This window comes from Cyprinodon tularosa, unplaced genomic scaffold (genome assembly GCF_016077235.1).
Source record: "Cyprinodon tularosa strain WSP-4 unplaced genomic scaffold, ASM1607723v1 ctg440, whole genome shotgun sequence".
Lineage (NCBI taxonomy): Eukaryota > Metazoa > Chordata > Actinopteri > Cyprinodontiformes > Cyprinodontidae > Cyprinodon > Cyprinodon tularosa.
In genome coordinates this window covers 387523-410850 of record NW_024039164.1, presented here as the reverse complement: position 1 = coordinate 410850, position 23328 = coordinate 387523, and positions in this window count along the sequence as shown.

Sequence of the window (23328 nt, the reverse complement as noted above, 5' to 3'; positions counted from 1 at the left end):
TCACATATCAATAAAGGATTTAGGTTAAGTATCATAAAGGCAGCTATCAGAATTTCCTTCATAATTACAAATCTTGGATTTTGTAAAACTTGCTGATTTTTTATCTAAGAACGGAAATATGCAGTTTATCCCTGCAGGATGCCTGTGAATTTGGTTCTCCTCTTCTCGATCAGCATTATTCAATAAAATAAACCAAATACTCTTGAAAAGATGAAAATGTGAACTTTTCATCTTTAAAGCGGATTATTTAATAATAATTCCACCATTATTTCTAAAATAACAGGAGGATGACATGAAGACAAAGAGCCTGGTTCCAAAAAGGCTGTTCTTTACTGTTATGGAGAAATAATAAATAATAGTGGCAGCCTAGTTAGGGCATAGAGCTTGGAATCCTGAGTTCCAACCCCACTCCCACAGACTGCCACTGGGTATCTGAGCAAAGACCCTTAACCCCACACTGCTCCCCAAGGGGATGGGTTAAATGCAGAGGTAAATTTCTCCTATGTGAGATCAATAAAGTTCAATAATTGAACTTTCTTATCAGAGTGGTGTCTATGAGGATCAAACCAGCACAAGCGCCCTGCTTTAAACCACTAGGCAAACACTCATAGAACAGAGGTAGAAATATGATAAATGTACATATTTTTAAACAATGCAATTGTTATTACTTAATTTTTGTTGCGGGTTGCGTATGTGAAATCAGTTGTGACTGAATATAAAAAGGATGCATTACGTAACTCGTGTTTTTAAAGGCTGATTTCATGCTCAATCTGCTAACAGCAGCGCTGTTAACCCTTTCCAGAAGCTGTTGAAGCTAAAGCTCAGGTGATCCAGCTCCTTTTCTTGAACATTTTAATTGGGCAATGTAGTTTTTCATGTTCACCTCAAATAAGGTTTGTCCAGATCAGGGCGGTGCGTTGCACAGAGGTACAGAATACAGAAGCTGCTGGTCCTTGACTTGTCCAAATCCCAACCTCGGGACCTTTTCTGCATGCCTTCCCCCTTCTATCTCTCTCTGTATTTCCTGTCTGACTACAGTGAATACAAGGCCACAAGTGCAGCAATAATCCACTTTGAATTTGGATGCGTGCTTCACAGTCCGGATGGAGTAAAAAGTTATGTTTTATGTGATTATAGGAACAGAGGAATAGCACAAGACAGTTATTTTCTAACATGTGTATCCTTCACAGGAATATGTTTCTGGCTGTGTGACTTTGTAGACAGAATACAAAATAAGAAATGTTTGGAACCAGTAACTGGAAAAATATGAAAAAATAAGCAGTTGCTTTAAAATTTGGTTAATGTTTAGTCTAGAGAATATTTGTATTATTTATTTGAGAATCAAGGTTGATTAATATGGATTTTGTGTAAATGGGCTTTTAGAGGATAGAGAACAAGGAAATGATTATATGACAAAGTCAATTTGCCTTTAAATATCTTCCATAATTCGGAAACTTATAGTTTCATATTCTAAATTGTGGAGTTTTGAGATCCTCAGTAAAAAATCAACTAAAACACAGATAAAAATTGATCAAATTTTATTTGATTTTTCTATGCCCTAATTCTGTTAGAAGACAAAGAAAAAAAATCTCTGTTCCTTTGAAAACCCTCATCCTGCTTTCTAACTGACCTAGTTGTGCCAAATACCTGAAGTCACGAGTTTCCTCTGCTTTATTTTGTGGGTCAGAAGCTGGACGCTTCTTCTGATCCAGTTTTTTTCTTTGGAAATTCCAATCCTGTAAACATCAGGTTTTCCAAGTCAGTCTTTACAAACACACTAAAAGGAGCAATAACCAGAATATTTACTGTAAGTCACGAAGTAATGAGAAAAGAATTTCTACTTTTGGACTGCAAGACTTCTTGAAGAGGATCTTTTAACTGAATTTAATCAGAAAGTGTAGTCATCAAATATTAAGTGGGTTATTTTAACCGTCCCTACGTGTTGGAAATCCCAGTGGGATGGAGGAGGTTTCTCACTAACCTTAAGTTCAGAATACAATATGACTGCTGATTACAAAACCTGAACTTTAATAATTGATTAATCTACAAATCTAATTAAATGTTTTGCATACAGACTACTTTAATCTCTTCTGTAAACATGTTGCTGCAGCGCTTTAAATGGAAACACATGGAGAAACACAATGCTACTGGCCTTCAGGGACGATAAGCATAGCAGCTGATTTCAAACGTGTTAAACTATTTAATGTCATTCCCAGTTGCAAGTTTTCATTTCAGATTTAGATTAAAGAAGTTTTAGAAATGAAATGCATGTTATGAAACAGGTAGATAAGGGCCACAGAAAAAAAAGAATATTCTCCTAAATTTTGCCTTTTTGCAAAGGATTAGACATTTATGATGAAAGCTGTAAATTTTTTCCTGTTTATGAATAGGTCATTTTGGATTACCACCAATGTTTCATGTGCTACAGTTGGACAGCTATGGCATTTGAGAAGCTAGTTTATTACATTAACTCTGTGATTTTCAAAATGAGACCAGCTTCTCAAAGGGCAGTCTGTTCAGTGACAGAAGTTGAAACCTAAATCTGAGGAACTTTCTTTTAAACCTCACACACTTTAAAGGAGAATTCCGGTTTTTAACACTTTTAGCCCATTTTCTGTAGTGTCCAGGATGAAATCGAATGATCGAAACCAAAATTTTGACAATTGGTCCTGTCTCTGCTTTTTGGCTCATTTAGAATCCACCCCTGGCTGCTTCAGAATGGCTTCCATAGAGCATGTCCGATAATGTCCTTAAAACAACCTTAAACGTTCTTTTTTTTAAATATGCTACTCACCGGGTCGTCAGCGCTGTTCAATGACGTTCCAAAAAAAGTTTCGTGAAGAAAAAACGTTCCTGTAGTGTTTTATTTAGCATTTTGTAAATCCCATTGAGTTCTGTAGGAATAGTCAATATTCCCCTGCCACCGGAAACGGAAATGGGGCCTGTTTACACAGTTGTAGTCTTTTCGCTTCACTCTGTGTACTCCGATGTCGAGAATCAAGAATCCACCTTTCGTATTCCATTTTCAGAGTTTTTTAAAGTGTTTAACAGAGACGTTAGCACCTCGACGTCGGAGTACACAGAGTGAAGCGAAAAGACTACAACTGTATAAACAGGCCCCATTTCCGTTTCCGGTGGCAGGGGAATATTGACTATTTCAACAGAACTCAATGGGATTTACAAAATGCTAAATAAAACACTACAGGAACGTTTTTTCTTTACGAAACTTTTTTTTGGAACGTCATTGAACAGCGCTGACGACCCGGTGAGTAGCATATTTTTAAAAAAGAACGTTTAAGGTTGTTTTAAGGACATTATCGGACATGCTCTATGGAAGCCATTCTGAAGCAGCCAGGGGTGGATTCTAAATGAGCCAAAAAGCAGAGACAGGACCAATTGTCAAAATTTTGGTGTCGATCATTCGATTTCATCCTGGACACTACAGAAAATGGGCTAAAAGTGTTAAAAACCGGAATTCTCCTTTAAGTCCTCTTCCTTTGGTATGAACATCGGCTCTGCAGAGTGCTTTTGCTTCCTCTGGTCAAACTAAGATTCATGAAGCATAAATATCTCACTGCACATATCACTCTCCTCCAGTATGCATGCTTAAAGTTCGCCTGACGACCATAGGCACAAGTTTTGTTGGTTTCCTCCCAATCCTGTGTTTTGAATTCAGTTTTTTGGTGCACCTCTGCGTCAGCAGGTGACCTGTTCAGGCATGTCCCCTGATTTGTCCTCACAGGGGGTTAACGGCTGCTGATATTGCCCAAGTACACTGCACGCAACACAAACAGGCGCCCACATCCAGCCATATCTTAAAAGAGTTCATGCAAACAGCTATGCTGCATGGCATTATAAAGGTGATTGGAGCTGTTTAAGAGACAATTGAGAAGCAATCCAGTCTTTTTTTAAGCATATTGTTCAGTAATTAAAAATTCATGTGTTTTAGAAAGTTGCTTTATTAGGGATGTTGTTGTTTAGTCTGAATTTCTTTTACCTCCTCTGCCACAAACTCAAACAGCCTCCCCCTCCTCCAACCCTACCTCCAGTTTTTCATTTTTTCCTCAGAGGTATTTTGGCATCCAGCTCTCATATGATTACAGTCTGGTATGTATTTCTGATAAGAGTGCTGATGACAGGCGGCGGTGCTGAAAAATGAAATTAGTGCCCAGGATTGAGGAGAAGCCAGCGCTGCAGGGTGTTGCACCCACACAGATATCCCTCTGACCACATCACAGACGACACAGTCAGCTCCACCCAGCGGTTCTGGGAGGTGAGGCCTCTTTTCTTGCTAATGGTGAATAAACACATTCTTGCATTTGATGACACATTGGATTCCCCTGTTTCACCCACAGATCAGGGCAGGCACGGGCCTCTGTTGTTAAATGACTGATGTAGACGAGGGTGTCACATTTTCAGCATATTTTTAACACAGGAATATTAAAGGCATTACGACCGTTCCCTCCTCTTGCAGCAAGGCGAGAAGGCTAATGATGGCAAGCCATAAAGGGAAGGTTTGTTAATGGAGGGCAGCAGAGTTACTCACACATAGGAGGTGACAGGAGTTGCTGCTGCGCATGGTGACTAAAACGACCAATTTGTTGACATGAGTCTTTAATGTCTGACAAAGAGCGCAGGGACTCCCATTAACTCCCACTGCCACATGACTCTGCCCTCAGGCTGGTGGAGAGGTACAGCCTCAACCATCCATCCATGGATTTATTTTTCGGAGCAATCTTACATCCTTTTTAAACTATTAACATAACACTCTTGAACAAAAAAAAGCTTTTCACCTCATATTTTGCAGCATTAGAAAGTTGAGTCCGGAAGGTCTTTATTTAATTTGTTTGGTTTAAAATTGAAGTGGACATGTTGGGGCATGACTCAGCCAAATATGGAGGAGGCAGGAAAGGTGGTATGTCCTTTTTTGCCTCCTGAGTCAGGACTGGCTTTCGGTCTGACGTCACCTTTTGCAGACTAGCTCTGAAGAAGACCCACAGTCAGTTCTTGCCCCTGGGCCTTAACCTGCAACAGAGGGTCATTTGGGATATCAGCAACGTAGGCAGTTTAAAGACTTCCCTGGGGTAGAAAACATGAACTGCAGTCATGTGTTCATCAGCATGATGATAGATTCTTATCATCTCCATTGCCTTTAATCATTTTAAGCAAAGGTGATTGTTAAAGAGTCTTGCTGTTCATTTTTTTTTATTACCTGAAAGCAGTACAATTAAAAAAAACAAAAAAACATTTGGTTTGAGTTCAGTCCTGTTTTCCTTTTTAAATTTGCGGCAAAAAAGCAAGAAAAACACGTCTGTTCCTGTATTTTCTCATGGAACCCATCATACATGTTTACATGTACGAAACATTTGCATTTCCACCGACCAATGGAAATTAGATTTGCCTGCCGGCACAAGCAGCACTGACCCACACAAAAGAAGAGAGGTTGTTTTTTCTAATTGAAATGTAAACCTTCCAACATGCCCAAGCATTTGCATACCTGTGAATAGTCACAGCAGTAGGGGGATGAGTGTAGTGGTTTTAGTTGCTTATGTGAGCTACGGTGAAGGCTTTGAATGACAATGGCCCCCCTCTACACTCTCCTCCCTCACAAGGAATTCCTCCTCCAAGCTGTATGGCTTAAGTTGGGTATTTATACCTCTTGGACGAGTCGATTTGAAATATTCAACCATTATGCAACATTAAAGGTGTTTACATTCCATTGCTAGTTGCTGACCTAATGCTTGATAGTTGGCTTCTTCTTATTTCTGTGGACTGGTGCAAACACATTGGTACCCAAAACTGTGCTGATATGTTTAGTTGTGTGTGTGGGTACATTGAGACAAGAGAGATAGAAAAAGCATCAGGTTTTTGCAGTAATCACACTGACTAAGAGTGTTTTGGTCTACCGTTCATTTGACTGTAGCCATATGTATTTAAAGTAAGACCTTAAACTCTGGGATTATCCTGCTGCTGCTGATTGAAGCCTTTGCCTTTCTATTTTCTTGACATACGCAAGACATTCTACGTACTAAGAGATCAAACGTACTCTCCATGACTGCATATTTTGAAAGGTTTTTTCAACATAAACACAATCATGCTGCAGCTGTATTTTCAGCTTATGCATTTGGAACAGGATGAGGAAAAAGAGATTCAAATTTGTTGATGCAGCATCTTTTCCAGACCTTCCACTGAGGTTATCAGACCTTGTTCCAATATTCAAGATAAAAAGAAGTCACACCCCTTAAACGTTCTCCTATGTTATCCATGCAATAATTTCAATTCAATTTTAATAGTTTTTTTTATAGCACCAAATCACAACACGTCATCTCAAGGCACTTTTAACTAGATCATTCAGTCAAATCTATCTAGTCTATCTAAGGAAAACCAGCTGATTGGATCGACTCATTGACTCGAAAGCAGTCCCTCACTCCCAGCATGCTTGTAGCGACAGTGGAGAGGAAAAACTCCCTATTAACTAGGGCTGGGTAAAAAAATCAATTCCTTTACATTTTTGCAAAATCGATGTCTAGGAAATGAGATCGATTAGTTTTATAGTCACATTCACATTGAATGAGCAGGAAAGATGCACTCAAGATTACTTCAAGCCAGACAGCTGCAAATTCAATTCAATTCAATTCAGTTTATTTATATAGCGCCAAATTCACAACACATGTCATCTCAAGGCACTTTACAGTTCAACCAGATCATACAGTCAAATTGATACAAAGTTTTCTATCTAAGGAAAACCAGTTGATTGCATTGACTCATTGACTCAAATACAATCCCCCACACTAAGCATGCTTGTAGCGACAGTGGAGAGGAAAAACTCCCTTTTAACAGGAAGAAACCTCCAGCAGAACCAGGCTCAGTGTGAGCGGCCATCTGCCGAGGCCGACTGGGGTTCAAGGAGACAGAAACAGAGAAACAAATATAGCCAATAGGTTGACTGAAGACATCAACAAATGTGGGCTGACCAGAAAACACCCTGTAGTTACAGACAAGGCGGCAAATATGGTTTGTTCAGTGAAGATAATGGAGCTAATGCATGTCTGCTGTTTCCTCACTATTTCACATCTGCTCGCTCGAGTGAGGCTTCCCTTTTTCACAAATAAGTTTGCACTTTTGAGACAGTTTTGTTCACATCTCAAGTTTAAACTGTTTGATTTACAAGTTTGCACTTGGTGTTTAATATGACAGGAAAAAATTTAATACACGAGCATTTTGAAACACAGTTGAACCACTTTAATTATTGTAAAAACAGATCAAATCGAAATTAATCGATTTAGAAATGTATAAATCTAAATCAAATCGATTCAGGACTTTGGCGAAAATACCCACCCCTACTCTTAACAGGAAGAAACCTCCAGCAGAACCAGACTCGGTGTCAGTGGCCATCTGCCGAGGCCGACTGGGAATCAAGGAGACAGAATCAGAGATACACAAAAAAGAGATACAAAATAATATATAGTATATATATTCATAAGTATAATATAAAGCTGTAACCATGTTTCACATTTTGGATGCTATATTTACAGCCTCTCTGATATTTGTTTTTTCAGTTGCGTCACACTATTTCTTATTGGGGATGATGCCGTGAACAGGACTCGATAATCTGACTGTGCTTCAAACATTATGTTGCTCTCTTGGTAGGCCTACTGATGCCAGGCTAGTATGAAATAAAAATTCAGTTTAAGATAATTATTATGAGGAACGTCATACTCTGGTGAAGTAAGTATCGCGTTAGATGTCTGTTCTCCTTGGATTCAGTGGCTTTGTCCAGGAGAAAGGAGCAGGCAGAGAGCAAGTGCTCATGATAAGACTATGTCTATGTCGGGAGCTGGGCTGCAGAGAAAGCATTATCAAAGGTATGACAGAGGTCCTAGTTAGGTAGGAAGGGACGCTGAACAGATTGTGTTGGGGCACAGCATCCATTAAGTTAGATTTATGGCTCAATTTGGGGCCTCTGTGGGTAATTCACACTGTCCCTGGGGGTCATGTCTGTGCGTCTTGTGCAATTTACGACCTGGTCTGAGGTACGATGGTGTGTCTCATGCTGGAGGCAAATCCAGGTCCAGAGAACGGCCGCTGTGGTACTTAAATTGAGACAGACACTATCCTTAAACGGCTGATTCAGCACTAAGTTTAGCTGTAGATCTGTTTGATGCTAAACTCCAATTCATATTCTGGTTCTCCTGTTACCAGTACCAGCAGAGGTTTATGTTCTGGTCTTACATGTATTGATGTAAGCCTCCTGATTTGACAATTTTTAGTTGTCAAATCAGTTTAGAAGTTAGTTAGGAAAGCTGAACAGCATCTGGTGGCACATGAACATTATTTAGTTTTGCCTCAAAATTTCAGCTGCCTTTATGTCTGGACTGTAAAGGGGCCTTTCCATCATATAAATATGGTTCTTCTCATCTTCAAAATTTCATTCCGTTGCAGACTTTGTTTTTAAGCTGTATATGATGAGTAAACAGTCCAAATATGCTTTAATCTAAACCACTCTGTTGTAGCTCTAGCAGTACAGTTGGCCTACTGGGAGGTGAAATACTGGTCCACAAATAAGTCTTTTAAAACAGATTTTCTTCCAGCATTGTTCTGTGTTAGTTCTGGCCACAAATTGTAGGTGCATCATCAATTTTAGTAATGCCTCACAAACAGAGCTTTTGTGGGTATGTAACTCAGAAAGTAACATTTTAGTCTTTCTTTGACTGAAACACCTTTTTTTCTACATTTTTGACATTTGGATTTTGGACGTTCCTCCGAAGACACAGCGGACTTTTAAGCTGCTTCTCTGAATCTTTATGGATGCATATTTAGATGGTGGATTAATCTCTATAACCACATCCAAAATAGAATCTAAATTTAGTGTAAAACCCAACATAACCTGGCTCCATCTGATATGAGAGATCTGATTGTTCCTTATTTTCCTAACAGAGCACTTTGCTTTCAATTTGGAGGTTCACTGGTCGCCCCGAGTGTTTCTAAAAGTAAAAGTGGGAGGCAGATCTTATAGATATCAGGCTCCTCTCCTGTGAAAGACTCTTCACCCTTTCTACCTTTAAGACATTTAGGCTTAATTGTCGCTCAGATAAACCTAATAGATTGGCTCATGTTATCCTGAGCTATCTCTATCAGCCTGCTGCTTAATGCTTAGGTTGCTGGAGGACATAGGGACCACTTTTCATTCTACTTCTACCTTCACATTTTGCAATATTTATAACTTGTGTTGTTCTCAGTGCTTTTCCTCATCCTAGTAGCTTCATCTCATGCTCTGTTCAGCCCAGGTTACACCGGTTGTGTCTGATTTTATAAATTTCAATCCAGTTTTTTTCTATCTGACACTGACCTCAGGGTGCCTAGAGAGGCTCCAATTATGCACACTGTGAGCAGATCCCAATCTGTGCAGTTTTTTTTTCATACGTGTGTCTTTGCCCTACAAATTGAAACAATCTGCCACATTTCACTGAGACAGATTATGCAAAGTGCAAAAACAAACAACAACAACAACAAAAAACAGTACAGCTACGAAGCAAATGGCCGCTTCTTGAGTCTGTGCCACATCTCTTTAAATCAGAACAGAGATAATAAAGGCTGTATGGTCTATATGCATATGGGACAGGGCGTTAAAGAGTTGTTATTCTTCCTAGTCCACAATTTGATGCGTTGCAATAAGCTAGTTCTTGGTGAAGCTGTAAGAGGTTATGACCAGAGAGAGATCTGTCAGCTTTATTGATTTTTTTTATTATTATCATTATTTTCATGAAGAGGGCAGAGTGATAAGCTCTAATTACCTACACCATCCTCCCCTCCTTGTTTTTTTCTTGTTTGGCGAGGTTTAAAGAGGATAACTGCTGTACTATATCCAGTTTCTGTCCTCCTGAATTTTGTTCAAGTTTTTTTTATTTTATTTCAGGGAGAGTGATGAGCCAAGCTTTCCTCTACTCTACCTTGTTTTCTTTTCTAGTCTCAGAGAGGATCACTACTTAATCCATTCTCTGTTCGCCTGAGCTCCTATTATGGGTAAAGTATGCAGTTTTTAAAAATGTTTTATGCACAAGTCTGCCCCAAATGCAAGTCCTATATGTTTGCTGTGCAAATCCAAACCTGACTGTTTAGTCTTGCAATTTATAGACTTTTTTAGTGTTATTTAACTCAAGGCAGATATGTTTTAATTTGTCTCTCTTCCTGTCAGACCCATGAAGTTGCCCCTGAACTGCTGCGCCATCTGACTAAATAGACCTGGGATCCATTTTAGTTGGAGCTACAAAAGTCCCCTTCTAGAAAATCTTGCCAAGTGTGTTCATCCCCATGGACTCTGAATAAGCACTAAACACTATAATGTTATTATGGCAGGATTTTTTGTTGGAATGGATTTAATTTGTTCGCATTTTTCACCTGTGAGACCTTCCTGGAGGTAGACCTTATTTCTGACCAGAAAACCAACTCAGGACTCATCTGTCTAACTGTTTCCTTCCTGGAGAGAGACATCTATGGAGCTTGTTTAACATTACTTCCTATCACAAAGAAAGTGTTTCTGGATTAGTACTTTTATTTTCCGTTAGTGTGTCTGCTTCTCTCTCCTTAAAACTCCAGTCAGTCTTAACAGAAGGCCACTCGCATTGAGCCTGGTCCTGCTGACATTTTCTTCTTGTTAAAAGGGAGATTTTCCTCTCTACTGTCACTACATGCATGCTCTGTAGGAGGGATTGCTGCAGAGTTAACAACATAATGACAGAAAACTTTTAACCATTCTGACTGGATGATTTATTTAAATGTCCTTGTAAAGTGCATTGAGATGAGGAATTGTGATCTGGCACTATGTATATAAATCATATCATATTTGATAAGACCTAAACATACATACATTTATTTCCTTGAAAAATCTTATGTATACAATCAGACATATGTAGTGAATAGAGAAAGCTGAATAGTAAGCATGGAAATGTTCTATGTATCATAAATTATAAAATATTAATGATGTATGTGAACTTAAAAAGTTAAAATCTGATTTCTTGATTCACTGGAATGTTCTTGAATAATAAAGTGTAAACTGCGACATTCATTTCATGGTTTAGGCTGTTCAGAGTTAAAACTTTGGATACTTATTTTAAACATCTCCACAACTTTGCCAAATTTCCCAGATTTTTATTTGTAAAACAGCATGTTCTTTATCTTCCAAGTCATATTTTAGATCACTTTGAGATTTACTATGGCACATGTGTCAGACTCAAAGTCCTTGGGCCAAATGTAGCCTGCCACTGCAATCTATGTGAGGCATTGTTTAGAGGAGTCCATCACTTAGTTTAGGTGAAGTAAAAATACATCCAGTTGTAGTGGTTCATTTTAAGATTTTTGGGAACATTTTAGTATTCTAATCACACTTCTTTGCAGCTCAAAATGCTGCATCATTTTCCTGTATTTAGCAAATATGTAATATTTGTTTTCTGGCATTTACTTATTCAGAGTAATGTTATAAAGTGTGCTTAATTTAACAAAATCATAAAGTTCTAAGGTCTAAGTTTTCTTTCTTATTGCTGCAAACTGCATGTTTAAAGACTCGAGGGTCCCAATATGGCCTAAGATTAAAAAATGACTTTTGTACCCTTCATCTGTGGCATAAAGATTTATTAAAATGCACACATTTGAAATATTTGTGGTTGTTAGATGGCAAAATGTGCAAAACCAAATTAGGGTATGAATACTATTGCAAGTGACTCTGTTATTGTAAAACAAGTCTCACAATTTTTCAATGCAGAAATGAAAATAATATTTAAAGTACATCACATATTGGTTCATTACAAACCTCAGCAGGATGTTATGACCAATGAGGAATAGAGGAATAATGCATGAGCAACCTGGCTCTAGCATGGATAAATTAAAGTTCAAACAACAAACATCACAGATGTTTCTCTGGTCATTTTGTTTCAGTTTGGTCCAACACCTGTCCTGACTATTCATCCCCTGTTACCAGTTATCCCTATTCATGGCATTCATTTATCTTATCGTTGGATGCTTTCTTCAGGGATCTATCATCTCCTGTCTTTGTCAGGACTGATAAGTTTGGTGTTCAGACTGACAGACAGGCTTGCTGCTGTCATCGCATCCTGCAGGAAGAATGGACTCAAATACAGGAGGATTAGACCATCTTTAGACACCAACATGTCTGCTTTAATGTGCAAATGTACCAAAAAATTAGAAACATAAAGAATAAAGATTACAGCAGCGGACGGGTTGAGCAACGAGACAGCACTTCTAAATTGAGATTCTGCAATCTGATACCAAGCTTGGATGGATTATTTTACTTCTTTGTTAATAAACTGAGATGTCAGTTTTTTTTGTATGTTTTTTACAGACTTTGACAGTTTGCTGCGTGGTGTTTCGTATAAAATCGTTCTTCCTATCTGTCCGGTTTAACTTGGCTGATGGAACAACAATATTTGCTATCTTTCAATTTCTGATCTTAAGCTCAAGCTCTGCTGAGTTGAGCAAAAGAACAATACAAAACACACAGGCCGATCCACCTCTATAGTTAAAAAGAAACATCAACGTCTAGTAAACGTAATAAACAAAGATCTGCAACACAAAGTAAAAAACAAAATAAAAGTTCAACATTCAATGCAATTATAAAAAGTTGTGCTTTAAAAATGTATTACTAAAAATATAACATAATGTATTTATGCTTTTGAAGTGTCCTAGTCAAAGTTTGAATGTAAATCAGGCCTAAATGCTGCTGCATGATCCAAACACCTTTGATTAAATTGTTTACGGTGATCTGCTTGTTTTCTACTGTTTTTTGCTCCCAATGTGCACAAATAAGCATAATCCATGTTAATGTACCAAATTTTAATTTTTATATGTGTTTGATGGTTATGATATTATTCATTATATATAGAAAAATGCTGATGGAAAATAGTATTTACTTTTTTAAATGCATAAAAATCTGAACGTTAAAGCTACAGTGTGTAATTTTCAGCGACATCTAACGTCCAGACTGCAGACCGCAGCAACATGAACATCTCCCCCCCACCGCTTCTCCCCCCCAACAGTATGGCGAGCATTACGGGACAAAATGTCTTCCACGATGTCCGCATCACCTACCTTCTCAAGTGATGAGGTTTGTTTACATAGATAATTTTACAGATAGTATTTCATTAGTCTGTGTGTTCAGTACCGTCTCAGTTCATCTCTCTCAACTTGCCGTAGTTACTTTCGAGTGTAATGGGCGATATCGCAATCGCTAGTTTGTTGGCTCTGCGCTGCCGTAGCGCAAAGATGTCTGCCTCCATGGCTGCGAGACCCGCTCCTATGTAATTATAAATAACGAATTCTAAGGCAACGCAAATATTAAGGTTAAGAGGCTGAGCTCGTAGATGATGATAAATAACATAGTTATGTATAATACATTATATTACATTTCTGACTGTATATCCCTGTAATTATTACACACTGTAGCTTTAAAACTCAACTTGTAACTGAAACAAATAATCACAGCTTTGCTCTTGGAAAAAATAAACCATATTCTATATTCTTTTTGCGCAGTTAAATGCCTTAAATGTTCAAGCCTGAACTATAGTTATGCAGCTTGGTCACTGACAGGCCTACAGAGCTGTAATAAACATTGGTGGAAAATAGAAAAGTACATTTACTTGATTACTTGAGTAATTTTTTGGGGCGCTAAATATAACTTTCACTCCACTACATTTAAAGGAAGCCAATAGTTACTTGTTCCTTTTGAAATTTAATTTCAACAATGCATATAGAAGCCCTTCGGACTGTATTTGGACACCATAGTTTAACAGATTTTCATGATGTTCCACAAATGTGAGAAACTCTGGGCAAATATGATTTGTAGTTCATACATTCTATTAAGCCCTTAGTTGTTGACATGTGACCAAGTTGTTTATTAGGATGAGTTTTCAAAGCTGTTTTCAAGTTTTCAAGCTGTAGTTTCTTTCTGGTTATTCATTGAACCTTCAACTTCTATTTCTATATAGTAAAAGTGTAAAGAGAATCCAGACACTCAAGTTTCTTTTTGGTTTGTTTTGAAATAAGAAATAATAATTAAAATAGCTGTCCTTGTTTTTTATGGCATTTCTATGCTGAAGTTCTTTACAAGTGGTGTAGAATCAGTAGCAGTTGGTTCTACGCCTAAATACATCAGAAGTTTTCCAAAAGTTTCTTAAACTTACGCTTAAAAGTTTCTTTAAAACTACTCTTATAATTATAGAGAAATGCAGTGATATTAGAAAAATATATGAGTATTTCTGAATACTTAAGTACTATTAAATACATGTTTGACATGGATGAATGCTGTATGAATACTTAAGTATTTTCAAAAGTGAGTACTTCAACGCTGACCTGACTCCGCCAGATGGATTTGCTCCGCATATCCATCTGGTAACCTTCCTTGAAGTTATTTTGGGAAGGGGTGAAAAAACTGGTTAGCTGATTGGCCTATGTTGGTGATAGACATGGCCAAATAAACCAATCAGATCAACGAAGCATATGACGTACTAACAGAGCGACGACTAAGAGGAGCCAATTAATAGGTCAAACCTCTTGCCGAAACCAGTCAGTAGAAGAGCAAAAAAATCTTTTCCTCTGAGAAAAGCCTCCAGAGCAGTGTTTTGCTCTCCTTTCAGTGAAGAAATACTCTGTAATTCTGATAAAACTTGCTCGATAGCCACGCTAACGCTAGTTTCATCGGCTGAAGCCGCCATGTTCTTTAGACTGAACTGTCGCGCTTCTCGTTGCGTCACACCTCAACCCGCCTCAAAGCCAACGCTGATTGGACGTTCGTTTGGTGAACGGCTCCAAATTTTCTTTAACGGAGAGTCTCCAGACTGATCTGCGAGTGAAACCTTGAAAGCTTGCGAGATCAGGATGGTCTCGCGAGGCTACTTTAATGCTTGAACTGCAGTAAATGTTTGACTTTTACTTATAGTTGAGTAAGATTTGACTATGAGTATCAATACTTATACTAAAGTGCTACTTTTGAGTATGTCGACCAACACTGGTAATTAACTCATCTTTGGCTGCTTCTAAATGATTCATATCAATTGTTAATTTATCTTCAAACTTCCCGATCTGCTGCTTAAGGCAATCATACACTTTATGATATTTTTCCACTTTTTGGGCCTATTCTCCAGTCTTCCGAGAATTTTTCGATCAGGCCGAGTTTCAGCCTCATCGTGCGTCGTGTAGTATACAGGAAGGAATGAGGGGAGATTAGCCTCTTGCAACCACCTCCCGATCAGGAATCTTAAGCTCGGGAGAAAATCAAATGTGTTTGAAATTCAGTTGGCCGTTGTAAGGTGTTTGTGGATTTACCAGAACGTCGAGCACTGCATCTATTCACGCAAGAGAGTTCTTCTTCTTCCAGATGGACGAGTCCGCCCAGCGCCATCTCTCTGCGCTCAGTCCAACGTGTGGTTATTGGATGTGCAGTGTGAGTAGGTAGATTGCATCAGAGTTTGAGAACATGCATTCTGACCTGTGAACTTTTAAACCCTGCACTTTCTTTGTACAGTTGAGCTATACCTGCGTGCAATGACTGAAAATATAGCACAGTGTATGCCCGGCTTTAGGAGCAATACAGATGTGCATGACAGCACATATAGGCACAGCCCACCTCTCAGAGTTTATAAAATATATTACTTTTTGATACATCTACTTATATGTTGGGTTGAGCTTTAGTTGTTCCATACATTAGTGTAACTTTTGTCTTTGTAGTTATTTTCCAGATAATGCAGTACAAATTTGAATAGCATCTATTGTGTATTTCCTTCACAAAATGATATATTTAGCACAGCAGTCCAACCCTGTCTTACTATTAAGCCTGTGGAAGGTGAAGGGAATGAGCTCCAAACAGGAGGTCAGAGCTACAATTTGCCCCAGTCAGAATCAGCCTTCATCTCCTTTAGCCTGAGTATCAACTCTGAAAGATCAACTCTGGAGGAAACCCCTCCTCCCTTGTCGGCGGGCCTCGCTTCCTTTCATATGCACATGCACACCTACGCAGCTTCTTTGGTGGATTCTCAGTAATTATCAGGCCAGCTCAGAGATGCCGCACAAAACCATAAAACATTTCCACAGAAACGTCTGTGAGTGATTCAGAGGCAGACAGAGATGAACTTTCTTTATTGTCAGGGTCACTTCTCTGTGTCCAAGACTTCAATCTAAGTGAGCTTGACAGAAAAAAGAAGGTGCTGTTTTAATCGATGTGTGCGTCAGCAAAAGTGTTTGCTTCAAAAGCAAACCGTGTGAACCAACTGTTTACAGTGAGCCCCAGAGGAAGGAGGTGGAGGAATTGATGTTGTTTAGACTTCATGTATTAAGATAAATCAAACATTTACAAACAAACAGCAAAGTTAGTGTGTTAACAACACTGACTGAAGCTCATGTCTCCTTCCTCTTCATCCCCAACCAAAACACTGATGGTTGCTGATCAGGAGCATTAAGTTTCCCCTCTACGTGCCTGACAAGAAGACAACTCTGCTGCAGCTCTGTTATTCGGCTTCGGTCATTAGGATGCCGAAGACTAAGAAGGGCAGAAGAGATGAGCCAAACCGCTGAAGGCGATAATGGAGGATACATGTTAGTGTTCTTGAATGGTACGTTCTGTTCTCTATGTGAGAATTGGCTCCATGTGTAAGGAGAAAAAGGCTTGCGTCAGGCTTACTGGATAAAGGGAAGAGCTGCAGCATTGTGTGCCGATCATCCTTTTATTATATTTCTAAATCATGCAGAGAAAACGGCTGCATCCGAACACTTAGCACATCAAAGGATGGGAAGCATTTAACAACACAAAGGGACATTTAAGATTGCTCACTCAGATGGAACATTATGTGAAAAATGTCAAGTTTTGAACAAAGATGTTTGATGTTTATAGTTGATTTTGTGATGGGCTATGCAGTGGCACAGGTGGAAGCACTGTAACCATGTACCAAGACTGATCTGGGTCCAAATCCCAGCTTTGGGTCTTTTTGCATGAACCTTGCATGTTTTCCCTGTGAATGTGGTGGTTTTCTCTGAGCACTCATGCTTTTTTCCTCTTACAGACCAAAAATATGAATAACAGGTTAATAAATCTTTCTAAAATGCCCTTAAGGATCTGTCTGACCTTGTCAGTCAGGGGTTTTTACCCTTTGAGAAGATTACAGGTGAACCATTTTATTCATCCTATTAATTTATTTATTTATTTTTAAAACAGGTAGATCTGCTCATTTTACACCCATTAAACTGTTTCTTTTTTGTTAGCACAGTGTCTAACTTTAGTTTGGAGAAAAATATTCATATGTTTGGAATTCCAATTAACAGAATTCTGAATGTGGCATTTATTCACCAAACTGACGCAGAAGAAAAACTTCAAGGTGAGGGTAGTGACACATCTCTTAAGAAAGTTTAGCTTTTTTTGATTTATGAAATAAGACTCTTGTGTAACGTTTTCCAGCAGCTGCGTCAGTGAGGAGTCCAGCAGCCCACAGAATGAGAGATTCCTCTACATCATGGCATAAAAGATCAAATTTGAAGTTTCCAGAAGGTCAAAATTGCAGAATGAGGAGGAAATCTGGAGGCTGCTGTTTCTCACTATCTGTCCACTATTAACACGATTACAGATTTGTTTTTTAATCCAGCTTCCATTGCACCAAAGGGCTCTGTGACTCCAACATTTCTGTGATAGTATATGTTCCAGTCTGTGCTCAATGGAGACAAGTAAAGATTACAGTGAGTTCACTTAGCAGACTTCCCAATCTCCAGCCGCACCTGGCGAGATGAATTTATGCGGTTCACAGCGCTGGAAAGTGGGTCAAGCTCCACTGCTTTCTGCAGCCTCCTCATCTCGCTCCAGACATCCACTTATACAAGCAGAACTATTGTTATAGACTGTGTTCAGGACGAGCTCCTCGTAAGGGGAAGGGAGCAGTGGAGGAATATGAGGCTCTAGCAAAGCAAATTGTTCATTTTTCTTAAACCTTTCCAGATTTTCTCCCTTTATAGCTACAAACTTCAGGGGATTGCAGTAAATATATGGGGAATTCCACTCTACTTTACAAATACAGCCTTTGTGGAGCTGCAAGAAAAGCCAGTTCCCTTTACAGTTTGCCATACGCCATCTAGATGCCGGGACAAGCAAATATGTGGATACACATTGTCTGTCTGTCCCTCTCCTTGGGTTGCCACCTTATCGTGGTGGAGAGGTTTGAGTGTCCCAGTGATCCTGGGAGCTATGCTGTCTGGGGCTTTATGCCCTTGGTAGGGTCACCCAAGGCAGACAGGTCCTAGGTGAGGAACCAGACAAAGCGCAGCCCGAAGACCCCTATGACGAACACTATATTTGGACTCGGACGCGGGTCACCGGGGGCCCCACTCTGGAGCCAGGCCTGGAGGGGGGGCACGATGGCGAGCGCCTGGTGGCCGGGCTTTTACCCATGAGGCCCGGCCGGGCTCAGCCCGAAGAGGAAACATGGGTCCCCCCTTACATGGGCCCACCATCCGTGAGATGGGCCATAGGGGTCGGGTGCAATGTGTGTTGGGTGGCGGCCGGGGGAGGGGACCCTGCCGGTCCAATCCTCGGCTGCAGAAGCTGGCTCTTGGGACGTGGAATGTCACCTCGCTGGTGGGGAAGGAGCCGGAGCTAGTGTGTGAGGCTGAGAGGTTGAGAGGAGCCAGTTGAGGTGGCTTGGGCATCTGGTTAGGATGCCTCCTGGACGCCACCCGGGTGAGGTGTTCCAGGCACGTCCCACCGGGAGGAGGTCCCGGGGAAGACCCAGGACACACTGGAGAGATTATGTTTCTCGTCTGGCCTGGGAACGCCTTGGTGTTCCTCCTGAAGAGCTGGAAGAAGTGGCTGGGGAGAGGGAAGTCTGGGCCTCCCTTCTTAAGCTGCTGCCCGCGCGACCCAACCCCGGATAAACGGAGGAAGATGGATGGATGGATGGATGGATGGATGGATGGATGGATGGATGGATGGATGGATGGATGGATGGATGGATGGATGGATGGATGGATGGATGGATGGATGGATGGATGGATGGATGGATGGATGGATGGATGGATGGATGGATGGATGGATGGACATTGTCTGTCTGGTCAGGAGATAAGAATTCACAACAAACACCATCCCCACTTTAAAATACGGTGGTGGCAGAATGATGCTTTGCTTGTCTTCGACAGAAAAGGGCAAAATTAATCAAGTGGATGGAGATTAATAGAGGAGGAACCTGTTAGAGGCTGTGAAGGATTTGAGAGTGGAGCTTAGATTTGACTTAAAGCAGGACCCTTAACGTACAGCCAGGGGTAGAGAATGGTCTTAGAATGGCCTAGTTAAAGCCTAAATATGACTGACTTATGAAAGAGATTCACACAGATGATCTCTTGAATTTGACTGAACTTCAGCAGTTTTGTAAAGGTTGTTGGTCTTTACAAAACATTTTGGTTTCTCAAAATGTTTTTTGGCCATATAAATACCTCTCCAAGGCTATGATATATGTGTGCATACTATTCACACAGTAGTGTTGTTCTGTATATACCAGGACTGACGGCCTGCAACGGTTTGGTGTTGTCCAAAGTTTATTCTCTGAGTGTATGATCCTTTAACTTTTCTAAAGAAATGAGTAACTGTGAAGGTATGAAATCTCTTTAAAACCATCATGCATCTTGTTCATTTGAATGATATACATTAAACAGGTTGCTTTCAGAGTAATTATGTACAGTCATATAAATGCACATCATTAAAGAAGCTTGCCAATTAGAATGGAGTCGTGTATAAGACAGGCTTCTACACTCTGCTTTGCTGCAAGAGAACAATGTTGCTATTGACGTCACCAATTACACTGGAATCAGTTGGTCTTTGCTGCAGAAAAGATGGATTTGTATATTTTGATTTATTTTCCACTATATGTATTTTTTATGTATTTTTCAATGCAAAATGTGTTAATTAAGCATTTATGATGGTATAAATATAGGATTTGAATCACTGGGCTGAATCATTTTTGCCGGTCAATAATAATTACAGCAATAGCAAATCTGACATCAGGGTTTTTTTCATATAGTTCTTACAGGAGGCAGCTAATGAAAAGATGCACACATACAACTGAATAAGAGCTTAAATTATCACAGATATTCAGATCTGAAAGAGTGGTTATAAAAAGCTGAAATAAAAAAGAGAATGTTTTTATTTTTAATAAAAATCCAGAAATAGATGGCTTGGCGATTTTTATGTGTGCGTCACTGTCAGGTAGAAGGCTGCTGCTGACCTCAGCTGAGGCTACAGTCTGACTCTGGAAGATATGCTTTTAGCAGCTTATCCTGCCAATGTTGCTCAGATCTTTATACAACTGTGCAGCAGCAGGCAACAGATGAGCAGATGAGATTTATCCTCACTTTAATCCATGAATGCATGAAGACCCAGGGATTTAAGTTCAGTAGAGATTTCATATACAAAGTAGTGTACAATAGTAAAGTAGAAGAAAAATACATCATGTTTTTTGTGTTACCAGAAATTTCCAAGCAGACTTACATCTTAAGGACTCCTACTTCAAACAAGATTATTTCCATAACGAAAGGGGTAAAATCATCTTTTAAAATGAGCACCAGATTTGAAACAAACATATATTTATATTAACATGTTTAAAAAATGCAATGAAAAATGATTTACTGCTTGTGATTAATCAACATTAAAACCTTTATTGCATTGTTATCAAAGATACAACAATGAATGGAGACAGACTGCTCCTTCCACTGAAGGTTTGAAACTGCTGGTGTAAGTATTTTATTTCTCCTATTTCATTTATTTTTTTTTGATACCTTATTAAAATGTAGCAGTCCTTTGGCTCACTGAAGATATGAAACCTACATTGAAACATACAAAAACATCTCAGTGTTGGCCTTTGCCTTGCTTGGTTGTATATTTCTTAGAATTGCATTAAATGTTTTAATTATGTCTACGTGTTTAGTTCTTGTTGACACAGAAAACAGTCTGCTTGCCAGCATGCTAACGCTGCAGTAAAGCTGCTGACTTTCTGCACCCATTCTGCCCTGCTCCTCTGTTTATAGAAGCTGGGGCACTGTAAATGCAAACCAGAGTCTGCTGGGAACAGAATGTACCAAAATCTAATATTGTTCCAAAGCTCAAGTGCTCAACTTCTATTGCCCTCACCTTTCTGTCTTAACCGGTCTTTATTCCCAGGCCTGCTTCTTATTGTTTTCTTCTGCCTCAAGTAAAGCATAGAGGTTATTTAGAGGTAAAAGTGCAGCACAGATAATCTAACTTAGGCTTTTGCATGAGTATTATGTGTTGTATAAATATAACAACACTTAAAGAATTATGTTTTCGTTTGGGTTGCTGATTTTAAAATGGATAAATGAGGTTATAGGAAACATTACAAAGGCACTGACACTTGATGTTTAACAGGCCAAATTCCACTATTCTTCTATTATTCTAAAATGTCATGTCATTTATTATAAAATGACATGACATAATGTAGGCCATCCCTCTCCTCTGCAAATCTCTCCATCTTACTCTTTTCACTAATCTCCACATATTTCCAAAAGAGCACATTCAGATTACTCCTCCCAGTGAAACATATCTGAAAAACCTACAAAGGTAGGTGGCCAGGAGGCGCCCACATCAGATGAACCGAACCACCTCAGCTGACTTTTCTGAAGCGAAGGAGCAGCGATCCTCTTCAAGTTCATCTAGATGATGAATTTCTCCACACCTTACTTCCCTCTGTAGTCCAAATATATACCTCTATGATCAAAGGTGAGAGTTGCAAGGTCAACAGAGCTGTAAATAATTTATTCAGTGACAAAACAGAGCAGAGGTCACTTTATCACATAAGAGGCTTTAATCTATTAAAACAATGCGATTCACTTTCCTTTTATATCCTTGAATATATAGAACAGGTTTATTACAAATATTAACTTAAGCCACTTTTTTACAACAAACAACTGCTATTTATCTGAGGTAATATACAATAACTTTAATCTAGCATATTAGACAGATTCAAAGCTGGTTCCACACATTCCAATTGAATCTGACCTAAACGATTCATTCAAACTCAGGTCGTTGGTAAAAACAACTAGAGAAAGCCCTCTGCTACATCAGGTCACCTAATAATTATCAATAGTTGAATCCATAAATAAATATACACTCACCGGCCACTTTATTAGGTACCCCATGCTAGTAACGGGTTGGACCCCCTTTTGCCTTCAGAACTGCCTCAATTCTTCGTGGCATAGATTCAACAAGGTGCTGGAAGCATTCCTCAGGGAGTTTGGTCCATATTGACATGATGGCATCACACAGTTGCCGCTGATTTGTCGGCTGCACATCCATGATGCGAATCTCCCGTTCCACCACATACCAAAGATGCTCTATTGGATTGAGATCTGGTGACTGTGGAGGCCATTTGAGTACAGTGAACTCATTGTCATGTTCAAGAAACCAGTCTGAGATGATTCCAGCTTTATGACATGGCAGATTATCCTGCTGAAAGTAGCCATCAGAAGTTGGGTACATTGTGGTCATAAAGGGATGGACATGGTCAGCAACAATACTCAGGTAGGCTGTGGCGTTGCAACGATGCTCAATTGGTACCAAAGGGCCCAAAGAGTGCCAAGAAAATATTCCCCACACCATGACACCACCACCACCAGCCTGAACCGTTGATACAAGGCAGGATGGATCCATGCTTTCATGTTGTAGATGCCAAATTCTGACCCTACCATCCGAATGTCGCAGCAGAAATCGAGACTCATCAGACCAGGCAACGTTTTTCCAATCTTCTATTGTCCAATTTCGATGAGCTTGTGCAAATTGTAGGCTCAGTTTCCTGTTCTTAGCTGAAAGGAGTGGCGCCCGGTGTGGTCTTCTGCTGCTGTAGCCCATCTGCCTCAAAGTTCGGTGTACTGTGCGTTCAGAGATGCTCTTCTGCCCACCTTGGTTGTAACGGGTGCTTATTTGAGTCACTGTTGCCCTTCTATCAGCTCGAACCAGTCTGGCCATTCTCCTCTGACCTCTGGCATCAACAAGGCATTTCCGCCCACAGAACTGCCGCTCACTGGATGTTTTTTTTTTTCGGACCATTCTCTGTAAACCCTAGAGATGGTTGTGCGTGAAAATCCCAGTAAATCAGCAGTTTCTGAAATACTCAGACCAGCCCTTCTGGCACCAACAATCATGCCACGTTCAAAGTCACTCAAATCACCTTTCTTCCCCATACTGATGCTCGCTTTGAACTGCAGGAGATTGTCTTGACCATGTCTACATGCCTAAATGCACTGAGTTGCCGCCATGTGATTGGCTGCTTAGAAATTAAG